The following is a 12,464-nucleotide window of genomic DNA, read 5'->3' on the forward strand; positions in this document are numbered from 1 at the left end:
TGAATGTTTTACTACTAGCATTGTAAATGAACATTATGCTTATATCTTCATTAAATCTCATATATTGGGTTAGATTGTTTTTACTAGGCTTTGGCTCACCTTATTTGGGGAAAACCATTTTCAGGTGTCGGTGACATGCCTCCGCCAAGGCAATAGCTTGGAGGGACTTTGGAGCAAGAGCTTCCTTTTTTGTTGTACTTCCTTTTGTACAGCCAAGGGCTTTACTTATATTGAGCTAGTCTCACTTTTGTTGTAACCAAGTAACGACTTGGAAAGATGTAAGCCTTTAGGGCATTTGAATATCTGTTTAACTTTCATCTTTTGTCTACTTGTAACACATGCTATAGATTCAGGATAGACTATTTATGAATATATATCGCATGTGTCACCTTTTGTATATCAAACTCTGATGAATGAAAGTAAGTTAATTTAATTACATTTTTGCTTATGAGATGAGTTTGTTGTATTTATTTTCGGGGCATTACACGATTCGATTGGTATTTTTTGCAAAATCGATACAAATCTATGGGTGAATCAATTTTGAAATGAATCTCTAGTGAATCTCACGACTCACTATCGATTCACGATTCGATTCACCTTTTACGATTTATGCAATTCTTGAAACTATCATGACTGACATATTTTGATTCTTTTTTTTTTCGCTATTTTTTTATATATTTTTTATAGTTAAAATGGCATAATACAATTTCTAATTGTATTTAGTACAAAAATAACCAATATATATACATAATTTGTTGTTATTTTAAAGATCGTGGAGTTTTCAATAGGATCAAATCAGATTGAGTTAGACCCAATATGTTTTTAACCCTTCTCATTTTTTTTTTCTTAAAAGCAATCATAGTGTATATTCCAAAGATATCATATATATATATATATATATATATATATATTATTGAAAGTAGTGTTTTTTCTCTACTTAGGTGACACATTATAAGGGCTTACTTTTTTCTAAGAGTGCAACGTCAGTATGCATTTTCTTAATTACATATAGAGTTTTACACAAACCCAAACTTAATTTAAATCAGACTAACTTTACCTGTTTTATATGGATTCTATTTGATAGATATTTTTTAAATATATATTTTTCAAGGTAAATTGAAATAATCCACAAACCCAGTACCAATTTTGCGTTTCACGTTTTTCTTCTTAATTCTTTCATGGGTATTATGATTTTTTTTTTTAATGCTAAATTGCCTTCTATATTATGGATTTGTCATTTAAATTTTATCGTGATTCTATATATGAAATTATACTTCATTTCGTACATTATTTTATATAATCACAACTCACAGTAAGAAAAACCTACACAATAATGACACTCGAGGAACCTCAAAAATTTAGATTTTCTACTTGAGTTGCTTTTTCAATTGTTGAACAGTAAGTTCTTTTAATTTAATTTTCTTTTGTCACAAATTTTTGAGTAATTAAAAGATTAATTTATCAAGAATGAGTCAGTGTGACAGTAACACTTGTTTGGAAATGAGTCATGTTATTTGTGTTAATTTATGTATTATCACAAATGTGGGGGAAAGAAGCAAAATTGTCTGCTAATCATGATTTATGACATGTTATCCATAGAAACTTGAACAAGAAGTATTCAAATTTAAGAGTTTAAATTTTAATTTGGATGTACAAGTACTTTTTCTTAAATGCGTTGTACAAGTATTTTTTTTTCTTGAATGCATTTTAAAAATTTTTACAATTAAATGAGATTTTTGAATTCATGGTTAAACCAGTTCTACTACACTAGGTTCATAATTATTTATGACAACCTATGTCACAACATTCAAAACTATGATTATTAATAAAATAATAATATATTCATTTGTATGGTTATCAAAAGATTGCACGATTCATATGCAATTAAATGGAACGACACCACTATTTAAATAATCACATTTAAACTTTTTTGATGTCAACAACTGCCATGATGATGCAAATATGCTACTGCCATAACATATAGCGATCCCGGGTTTTACCCCTTTATGTACAGTGTTCCGGACTTATGTTCCGTAGTATTGGCTGTTGTTATATCTTGTTGTTATCCTTTAATTCCTTATTTATGAGTTATAGGATGTGTTGGGCAAGTTCGTTACAGGTTGGGTGCGTTTGGGAGCAAATGGTTACTGCCCAGATTTGGTGTCTTCGCTCAAGCGAGGACTTTGTCGCTCGAGCGAGCTCTTTGTTTTAGATCCATCGCTCGAGCCAGGGTTTGCTCGCTCGAGCGAGAGTTGAGTTTTGTATCTGGTGGCTCGAGCGAGAAGTTCTTCGCTCGAGCTTGCGTCTGCGTCTGGTTCTGGACCTGAAGGTTGCGTTTCTTGGCTCGAGCAAGCTTTCCTTCGCTCGAGTGAGCGAGGTGTATGTTTTGAATTTCTTCGCTCGAGCGAGCATTTTGTCTCTCGAGCGTGCTTTTGGGTTGCAGACCTGAAGCTTCGAGTTGTTGGCTTGAGCGAGACTTTCTTAGCTCGAGCGAGGATTCTTTGTGTCTGGTCGCTCGAGCGACCAATCCTTCGCTCGAGCGAGCCTGTGTTATATCAGTAGGCAGCAGCGGGAAACACTTCACTTTTTTTCATCTCTTTTATTTTGCAAACCCTAGATCCGAGCTCCCTCTCTCTCTCTACACACCTTCTCTCTAGGGTTTCATCTCCTTTTAGTGTGTTTCTACCCTAAGCCCTTTATAAGAAAGGTAGAGGGCGACTTGGGCTTTCTTTTCATATGAAAGTTTGGGGATTTGGAGCACTTTGGTTTTTGGCCATCTCCTCCATTTGAGCTCTTCATTTTGAGGTAGGGATATCCTACTCCATCTTATGAGCTTTGTCTTTAAATTTTGGCATTTTGATATGTTGGGGTTGTTGGGTAATTTTGGAAAGTTAGGATTTGTTATGTAATTTAAGAAAGAGGGGTTTTCCATGTTTGAGTCATATTTATGTTATAGACTTGAAATGGAGGTAGTTTATGGATCATGGGTGAAAAATGAGCCTTAGGGCTATTGTTGGAAAAAGGGGAAAATGCCCTAATTGTATTGAATAATTAATTTGGGGAAATGTAAAATTGAGTTGAGAATATTGAAATTGGGAAAGTATGGGATTGAATGGTGTAGTCGAATAAATTAATCACTTACTTATGGAATAAATTGATGTTATATCTGTTAGTGCATTTATGTTCTGTTCAGAAATATCTGCTTTAGGCTATCGGTGGAGGATAGTCTTGATTGTTGTAGACACTGCATGTTGATTAGGGAAAACTGAAACTAATCACATTGAATATGTCATTGAATATGACCGATGGAATAATACATCAAATACGTGTATTGATTGATCCTTGTATATGATAATTGCTTATATACTTGGAATATGTGTATTGTGTGGGAAGAGATAGTGGATGTACTCCATGGTTTGAGGGAAGATAGGAGATGGACTCTTAAACCTGTTGAGGAGAAGATAGGGGATGGACTCCATAGATACAACAAATATGTGTATCAGATTGAAGTGTTAATACAGCAAATATGTGTATTAAATGGGAGTGTTAATACAGCAAACATGTGTATTAATTGATGCATCAAAGTGTTTTAATTATGAGTTGTAAACTCATTTGAATGTTGAATCAAAGAAGTGTTTTAACATGAGAAGTAATCTCTTTTAAATTATCTGGCCAGGTTCTGAGCCACGTTTATGAAATGATTTGTATAAGTAAAGGAATATGAAATGAAACATGGACTTTGTGTCATGGAAATAGATTATGTTATAACATGATTTATAAGTGTTAACCATCTATCAAATGCTACTGTTTTAGTCATTGCTTATATTTGGTTTAGTGTATCTCTACTGGGCTCTGGCTCACCCTATATGGGATATCATTTTCAGGTCCAGGTGATATGCCACCTCCAAGAACATAGCTTGGAAGGTTTTGGGAGTTGAAGACTCTTTTTTTGTAGTTTCGTTATGTTTGTTGTATTACATGTAAATTCAGGCCAAGGGCTTAATATGATGTGAGTTAGTACTCTCTTTTGTGTAACCAAGTGTTGACTTGAAAAGTTGTAAGCCGTTGGGCATTTACTTTTGTTGTCAACATGTAATACATTTGTAAGGAACACTCTGATGAATGGAAAGATGTTTATTTCTCTCATATCAATGCATGTCGAGAATGTGGGGTTTTATGTATTATTTTGAGGGCATTATAACTTGGTATTAGAGCGTACTGGGTTCAAATACTTTGGGTACGCGGGAAGTGGTTAGTACCACAATGGGTTTGTCTCGCTTGTTAGAGACTTATGTATGACATTTTGTGTTTATTTGATAACATGTTTATGTGACTACTTGGGTATGGGATTTAGTTTCTAGGATGTTGATTGGATCCTTGGGTTTCTGTGAGTCTTGTTGGAAAAGCACTTGATCAATGCTGTTTCTAACCGAAACTCTAGCAATGCCTCGGGACTATCATTATCCAGAAATGAAATTCGTAAGTGCTTATGTGATTATGTGCTTACGTGGAATGAATTACAGTTGTCCAACGTATTAGGACGTGAGTGTTATAGCTTCAGCACATTTGTGAATGTGCTAATGTTCTTCATTACCTTTATTAGGATGGCAGGACGAGGACGAGGACGTGGAGGTAGACGTGGTAGGTGTGGTAGGCAGGAGATGCCTTTACCGGATGATGTTCCGGCGCAGCAGGAGGGTGTTGGTCAGACCAATGTGGCCGAGCCAGTGGGTCAGCAAGCAATGGGTGCCTTAGCCCGTGAGATAGCAGGAGCTTTGAGGGAATCCATGGGTATCCTGAGAGCTGAGAATCCAGTTCAGGCCCAGGTTGTTGATGCAAGGCCTTCCTTTCTGAAGAGGGAATTTTTCTGGTCTAATCCGGATGAGTTTTTGGGGGATCCGAAGGAACCACTTAAGGCTGATAAGTGGTTGGAGCAAATGACGAAGACGTTTGAGATGCTTGGCATCGAAGACGGGGCTTTGAAGGTGACCTTGGCATCTTTCCAGCTTAAGGGGGATGCGGGTCAGTGGTGAAAGTTCACGAGGTGTGGTATTGGTGGCACTTGGGAGGCCTTTGTGGATGCTTTCTAGGAGAAGTTTCTGTCTCCCGCTATCAAGGAGAAGTTTAGAGATCAGTTCTGCCAGCTAAAGCAGCTGAGTTTGTTCATGGCTGAGTTTGAGGCCGCATTTACTAGCTTATCCAGGTTTGCACCTGAGCTTGTGGCGTCAGAAGAACACCGTTGTCTCGAGTTTGAGAAGAAATTGAGGCACGGGCTCAAGATGAGAGTTGGCGGGTCTATGACTCGGGAGTATAGGCGCCTTGTGGACGTTGCGGCTCATATGGAGATTATGTTACACAAGGAGGAAGAGAGATTGAGGGGCTCCAAGAGGAGTCAGGATGGCCAGGGTGATGGTAGGAGACAGAGGGGTTCTAACCCTCAGCAGTCTCAGGGTGGTTTTGCTAGATCTACCTTTCCAGTGTCGAGTGCAGGTTCTAGGAGAGGCAGTCAGGGAGACGTGACTTGTTACAAATGTGGTCAGCTAGGCCACAAGTCTCTAGCTTGCCCGCAGAGGGGAGGAGGTCAGAGAGCTGCTTCATCTTCGGCTCGACCACAAAGCCAGAGTCAGGGCAGGGGTCAGCCACTGTCTTGTTATCAGTGTGATCAGGCGGGGCACCTGAAGAGGTTCTGCCCGCAGTTACGTGCCACATAGGGGGCGTCTGGTTCTAGGCAGACGCAGAGTTTTCAGCCAGCACAATCTATTCAGACCTCGAGGGCCAATCAGGGAACTTCGTCATCCCAGTCTGTGCAGCAGTCTTTTGCTCCTAGGGGTGAGCAGGTTGATCAGAGACCATCTGGGCGCGTGTATGCTGTTACCGCGCAGGATCTAGTACCTGCTCCATCTGTTGTGAGAGGTACCTTCTTGTTTTGAAACTCGGTTGCCAATGTGTTGATTGATACGGGTGCATCCCATTCTTTTATATCTGCTGCATTTGCATCTGTTTTGGGGCTGGAGTTGGCACAGTTAGCATCTCTTATATGTGTTGTATCACCTGTTGGGGGTGAATTGATTTTGAAACAGGGTTGTCGGGGCTGTGATATAGAGGTCGTCGATCGCCGACTTCCATTTCCTTTTGCAGTTATGCCTATGTCGGGTTTTGATGTTATCTTGGGTATGGACTGGCTATCGTCATACCGGGCTGTTATCGATTGTTACTGCCAGAGGGTCACAGTATGTACCTTGAGCGGGGACTGTTTCCATTTCTTGGGGGATCGGGTTGGTAGTGTTTTGCCACCGGTGTATGATCCGCGAGGGCGGAGTAAGCTTAGTGGTCTTCTTGCTAGCTTTATAAGTAGTGAGTGTGATGAGACCCAGACTGTATTACCGAGGGTGGTTTGTGAGTATTCGGATGTTTTTCCCGAGGACCTTGTCAGTTTACCACCTCATCGGGAGATTGAGTTCTCTATTGATCTAGTGCCCGGCACGGCGCCGATTTCTATGGCACCTTATCGTTTTGCCCCAGCCGAGTTGAGTGAGTTGAAGATTCAGCTCCAGGAATTGCTAGGTAAGGGCTTTATTTGCCCTAGTGTTTCACCGTGGGGAGCACCGGCCCTCTTTGCTAAAAAAAAAGACGGTGCCTTGAGACTTTGTATCGATTACCGGAAGTTGAATGGAGCTATGGTCAAGAATAAGTACCCTATGCCCCGTATTGATGATTTGTTTGACCAGTTGAAGGGTTCCCGTTGTTTCTCTAAGATAGACTTGAGATCGGGTTACCACCAGTTGAGGGTCAAGGAGGAGGATATTCCGAAGACGGCATTCCGTATGCGGTATGGCCACTATGAGTTTCTGGTGATGACTTTTGGGCTCACAAATGCACCGGCAGTGTTTATGGACTTGATGAACCGGATATTTCGGGAATTCTTGGATCGTTTTGTAGTCGTTTTCATGGACGACATTCTGATTTATTTGCTTTCTGAGGAGGAGCAGAGGAACACTTGAGAGTGGTACTTGAGTTGCTTAGAATCCATAGGATGTATGCCAATTTGGGAAGTGTGAGTTCTGGGTAGGAGAGGTCAAGTTCTTAGGCCACGTAGTCTCCGGGGAAGGGGTGTCTGTTGATACATCCAAGATTGAGGCAGTGCAAGATTGGGCACAGCCTAAAAGTGTTTTTGAGATCCGCAGTTTTTTGGGATTAGCTGGGTATTACCGTCAGTTTGTGAAGGATTTCTCCAGGCTAGCTTCGCCGTTGACTAGATTGACACGGAAAGGGGTCAAATTTGTATGGAGTGAGACTTGTGAAAAATCGTTTCAAGAGCTGAAAGTTAGATTGACCACCGCTCCGGTCTTGATTATTCCGGAGAGAGGGTTGGGTTATGCGGTTTATTGCGATGCTTCACGAGAGGGTTTAGGTTGTGTATTGATGCAAGAGGGGAAAGTGGTAGCTTATGGCTCGCGGCAGTTGAAAATACATAAGAGGAATTACCCTACACATGACCTAGAGTTAGCAGCTGTGATTTTTGCCTTGAAGATTTGGAGGCACTACCTTTATGGTGAGAGGTTCGAGGTATTCTCGGATCATAAGAGTCTGAAATATCTGTTTACACAGAAAGACTTGAACTTGAGGCAGAGGAGGTGGATGGAGTTTATTGAGGATTACGGCTTCAAGTTGCACTATCATCCCGGGAAGGCCAATGTTGTGGCCGATGCCCTTAGCAAGAAATCCATTAGTGATGTAGCTTGTATAGCCATCCGGGAGTGGGAGATGTTGGGTGCACTTGGCGAGTTTGATTTGCTTCTGGGCGAATCCGTTGAGGCTACGGCCTTGTTTTTTGTTGTTGCGCAGCCTACACTTGTGACTCGAGTGTTAGAGGCACAGAGAGGTGACCTTGAGGTAGAGTCCCTCCGAGAGAAAATCTCTAGTGGGAAAGTTAAGAAGGGTGTGGCGGTGTATCCCGACCTGAGTGTGAGATACCGAGACCGTTTGTTTGTACCGGAGTCTTGTCGAGAGGAGGTACTCTGAGAGTTTCACCATTCACGCCTTGCGGTGCATCCGGGAGGCACTAAGATGTATCGTGACTTGGGTCGCCAGTTTTGGTGGCGGGGAATGAAGAGAGATGTGGCAGTTTTTGTGTCTAAGTGCCTTACTTGTCAACAAGTGAAGGCCGAGCATCAGAGGCCAGCGGGTTTGTTACAACCCTTGCCTATTGCTGAGTGAAAGTGGGAGCATGTCACTATGGACTTCGTTGTAGGTCTTCTGAGGACTTAGCGGGGTAGTGATGCTATTTGGGTGGTTGTAGACCGGTTGACTAAGTCGGCGCACTTTATCCCTATGCATGTGAAAGATTCAGTAGATCATCTTGCCGACTTGTATATTCGGGACATAGTGAGGTTGCACGGGATCCCAGTATCAATCGTCTCAAATAAAGATCCACGTTTTACTGCTAGGTTGTGGCAGAGTTTGCAGAGTGCCTTGGACACTAGGTTGACCTTTAGCACGGCTTATCATCCTCAGACTGACGGGCGGTCCGAGCGTACTATTCAGATCCTTGAGGATATGCTTCGGGGTTGTGTCCTTGACTTTAGTGGGTCGTGGGAGAGGCACTTGCCCTTAGTGGAGTTTGCCTACAACAACAGTTTTCAGTCGAGTATCGGTATGGCACCGTTTGAGGCCTTGTATGGACGACCTTGTAGGTCTCCAGTTTGTTGGGCTGAGGTGGGTGATGCACCTTTGTTGGGCCCGGAGTCGGTAAGGGAAACGACGGAGAAGGTTGAGCTTATCCATAAGAGGCTTGTTACAGCCCAGAGTCGTCAAACATGTTATGCCGACCGTAGGAGGAGGCCTTTGGCATCTGAGGTGGGTGACCACATGCTTCTGAAAATATCGCCTAAACGGGGTTTGATGAGATTTGGTAAGAGAGGGAAGTTGTCCCCTCGATTTATTGGCCCTTTCGAGATCCTTGAGAGGATTGCCGAGGTTGCCTACCGATTGGCTTTGCCGCCGCAGTTGTCTGGAGTTCATGACGTGTTTCATGTTAGTATGCTTCAGAAGTACGAGCCGGATCCATCGCATGTATTGGATTGGACCGACTTAGAGGTTGAGGAGGATGCCTCGTATGAGGAGAGACCGGTTCGGGTCTTGGATAGACGGGATCAAGTCTTGCGAGGCAAGACCATCCCTTTGGTGAAAATTTTGTGGAAACATCACGGGGTGGAGGAAGCCACTTAGGAACGTGAGTTAGAGGTCCAAGAGAAATATCCGGATCTATTTGTGGATGTTTGAGCACTTGTTGCATATTTTATTGTATTGATTAAACTTTAAGAGCATCGAATGCATTTTAAGTTGTAAAACATTGTATATGTTTCAGTTTATGGAAGTATTGTAGAACTTGCCTTGAAATGGAAGTTTATTATAACATTGTATATGTTGAATATGTTGTAGAAATGGAGATATATCATGAACCTTGAATATGATATGAAATTGTGAATAATGTATATTGGAAAATTGTTGGATTTGGAAGGAATGCATGCTGATAATGCATGTTGTAATATATATAGTGAAATGCCTCTTGAATAGAGATGGAATGATCAGTAATGGATCAAATTATTGTATATTGAAATGTGATATTGTTGGTAATTGAGAAAAACTTGTTTTTGAAAACTTGTGCCTAATTTCGGGAACGAAATTCTTTAAGGGGGGAGGTTATAGCGATCCAGGGTTTTACCCCTTTATGTACAGTGTTCCGGACTTATGTTCCGTAGTATTGGCTGTTGTTATATCTTGTTGTTATCCTTTAATTCCTTATTTATGAGTTATAAGATGTGTTGGGCAGGTTTGTTACAGGTTGGGTGTGTTTGGGAGAAAATGGTTGCTGCCCAGATTTTGGTGTCTTCGCTCGAGCGAGGACTTTGTCGCTCGAGCGATCTCTTTGTTTTAGATCCTTCACTCGAGCCAGGGTTTGTTCGCTCGAGCGAGAGTTGAGTTTTGTATCTGGTGGCTCGAGCGAGAAGTTCTTCACTCGAGCTTGCGTCTGCGTCTGGTTCTGGACCTGAAGGTTGCGTTTCTTGGCTCGAGCGAGCTTTCCTTCGCTCGAGCGAGCGAGGTGTATGTTTTGAGTTTCTTCGCTCGAGCGAGCATTCTGTCGCTCGAGTGTGCTTCTGGGTTGCTGACCTGAAGCTTCGAATTGTTGGCTCAAGCGAGACTTTCTTAGCTCGAGCGAGGATTCTTTATGTCTGGTCGCTCGAGCGACCAATCCTTCGCTCGAGCGAGCATGTGTTATATCAGTAGACAGCAGTAGGAAACACTTCACTTTTTTTCATCTCTTTTATTTTGCAAACCCTAGATCTGAGCTCCCTCTCTCTCTACACACCTTCTCTCTAGGGTTTCATCTCCTTTTAGTGTGTTTCTACCCTAAGTCCTTTGTAAGAAAGGTAGAGGGCGACTTGAGCTTTCTTTTAATCTGAAAGTTTGGGGATTTGGAGCACTTTGGTTTTTGGTCATCTCCTCCATTTGAGCTCTTCATTTCGAGGTAGGGATATCCTACTCCATCTTATGAGTTTTGTCTTTAAATTTTGGCATTTTGATATGTTGGGGTTGTTGGGTAATTTTGGAAAAGTTAGGGTTTGTTATGTAATTTAAGAAAGAGGGGTTTTCCATGTTTGAGTCATATTTATGTTATAGACTTGAAATGGAGGTAGTTTATGGATCATGGGTGAAAAATGAGCCTTAGGGCTATTGTTGGAAAAAGGGGAAAATGCCCTAATTGTATTGAATAATTAATTTGGGGAAATGTAAAATTGAGTTGAGAATATTGAAATTGGGAAAGTATGGGATTGAATGGTGTAGTCGAATAAATTAATCACTTACTTATGGAATAAATTGATGTTATATCTGTTAGTGCATTTATGTTCTGTTCAGAAATATCTGCTTTAGGCTATCGGCGGAGGATAGTCTTGATTGTTGTAGACACTGCATGTTGATTAGAGAAAACTGAAACTAATCACATTGAATATGTCATTGAATATGATCGATGGAATAATACATCAAATATGTGTATTGATTGATCCTTGTATATGATAATTGCTTATATACTTGGAATATGTGTACTGTGTATGAAGAGATAGAGGATGTACTCCATGGTTTGAGGGAAGATAGGGGATGGACTCTTAAACCTGTTTAGGTGAAGATAGGGGATGGGCTCCATAGATACAGCAAATATATGTATCAGATTGAAGTGTTAACACCGCAAATATGTGTATTAAATGGGAGTGTTAATACAGCAAGCATGTGTATTAATTGATGCATCGAAGTGTTTTAATTATAAGTTGTAAACTCATTTGAATGTTGAATCAAAGAAGTGTTTTAACATGAGATGTAATCTTTTTTAATTTATCTGGCCAAGTTCTGAGCCACGTTTTTTAAATGATTTGTATAAGTAAAGGAATATGAAATGAAACATGGACTTTGTGTCATGGAAATGGATTATGTTATAACGTGGTTTATAAGTGTTAACCATCTATCAAATGCTACTGTTTTAGTCATTGCTTATATTTGGTTTAGTATATCTCTACTGGGCTCTGGCTCACCCTATATGGGACATCATTTTCAGGTCCAGGTGATATGCCACCTCCAAGAACATAGCTTGGAAGGTTTTGGGAGTTGAAGACTCTTTTTTTTTGTTGTTTGTTATGTTTGTTGTATTACATGTAAATTCAGGCCAAGGGCTTAATATGATGTGAGTTAGTACTCTCTTTTGTGTAACCAAGTCTTGACTTGGAAAGTTGTAAGCCGTTGGACATTTACTTTTGTTGTCAACATGTAATACATTTGTAAGGAACACTCTGATGAATGGAAAGCTGTTTATTTCTCTCATATCAATGCATGTCGAGAATGTGGGGTTTTATGTATTATTTTGAGGGCGTTACATAACAAAAAAAATATATGACATTTACATGATGTATACTCACCAAAAAAAAAGTTTAAAAGCACTCAATTTAGGATCACCATATATCTATCAAAGTAGGAAAAAGAATATTATAATTTGTTAACCATCATTAATGGATATAAAAAGCTCACACCGAAGGAGCAAGTAAGAAAAAGGCACAATGGTACTATTATAAATGTTGAGAAATTCTGCTTAAATGACAAACAACCTTTCAAATGAAAATAGGCTACATTATTTATAATAGATGTTCTTCATTACTTCATCATCATCATGATAGACACCACTAAGTGCGTTCGTGTGAAAATCAATGAATGATAAAAACAATTAAATACATCAATGAACAATAAATAAATATAAAAATGGATAAGTCAATTTTTTTGTAAATCTTTGAAAACCATCATCCAATGGATTATACTAACTATGAAAATCAATCCACAAAATATGATTAATTCAAATATGTATATTCTATACCCAAAAAGTATAATCATAATCAGCCCACCCAAATTGGTAAGTTCCCAGT

Source organism: Camellia sinensis, chromosome 15, assembly GCF_055761805.1.
Source record: "Camellia sinensis isolate YWXY chromosome 15, ASM5576180v1, whole genome shotgun sequence".
Classification (NCBI taxonomy): domain Eukaryota; kingdom Viridiplantae; phylum Streptophyta; class Magnoliopsida; order Ericales; family Theaceae; genus Camellia; species Camellia sinensis.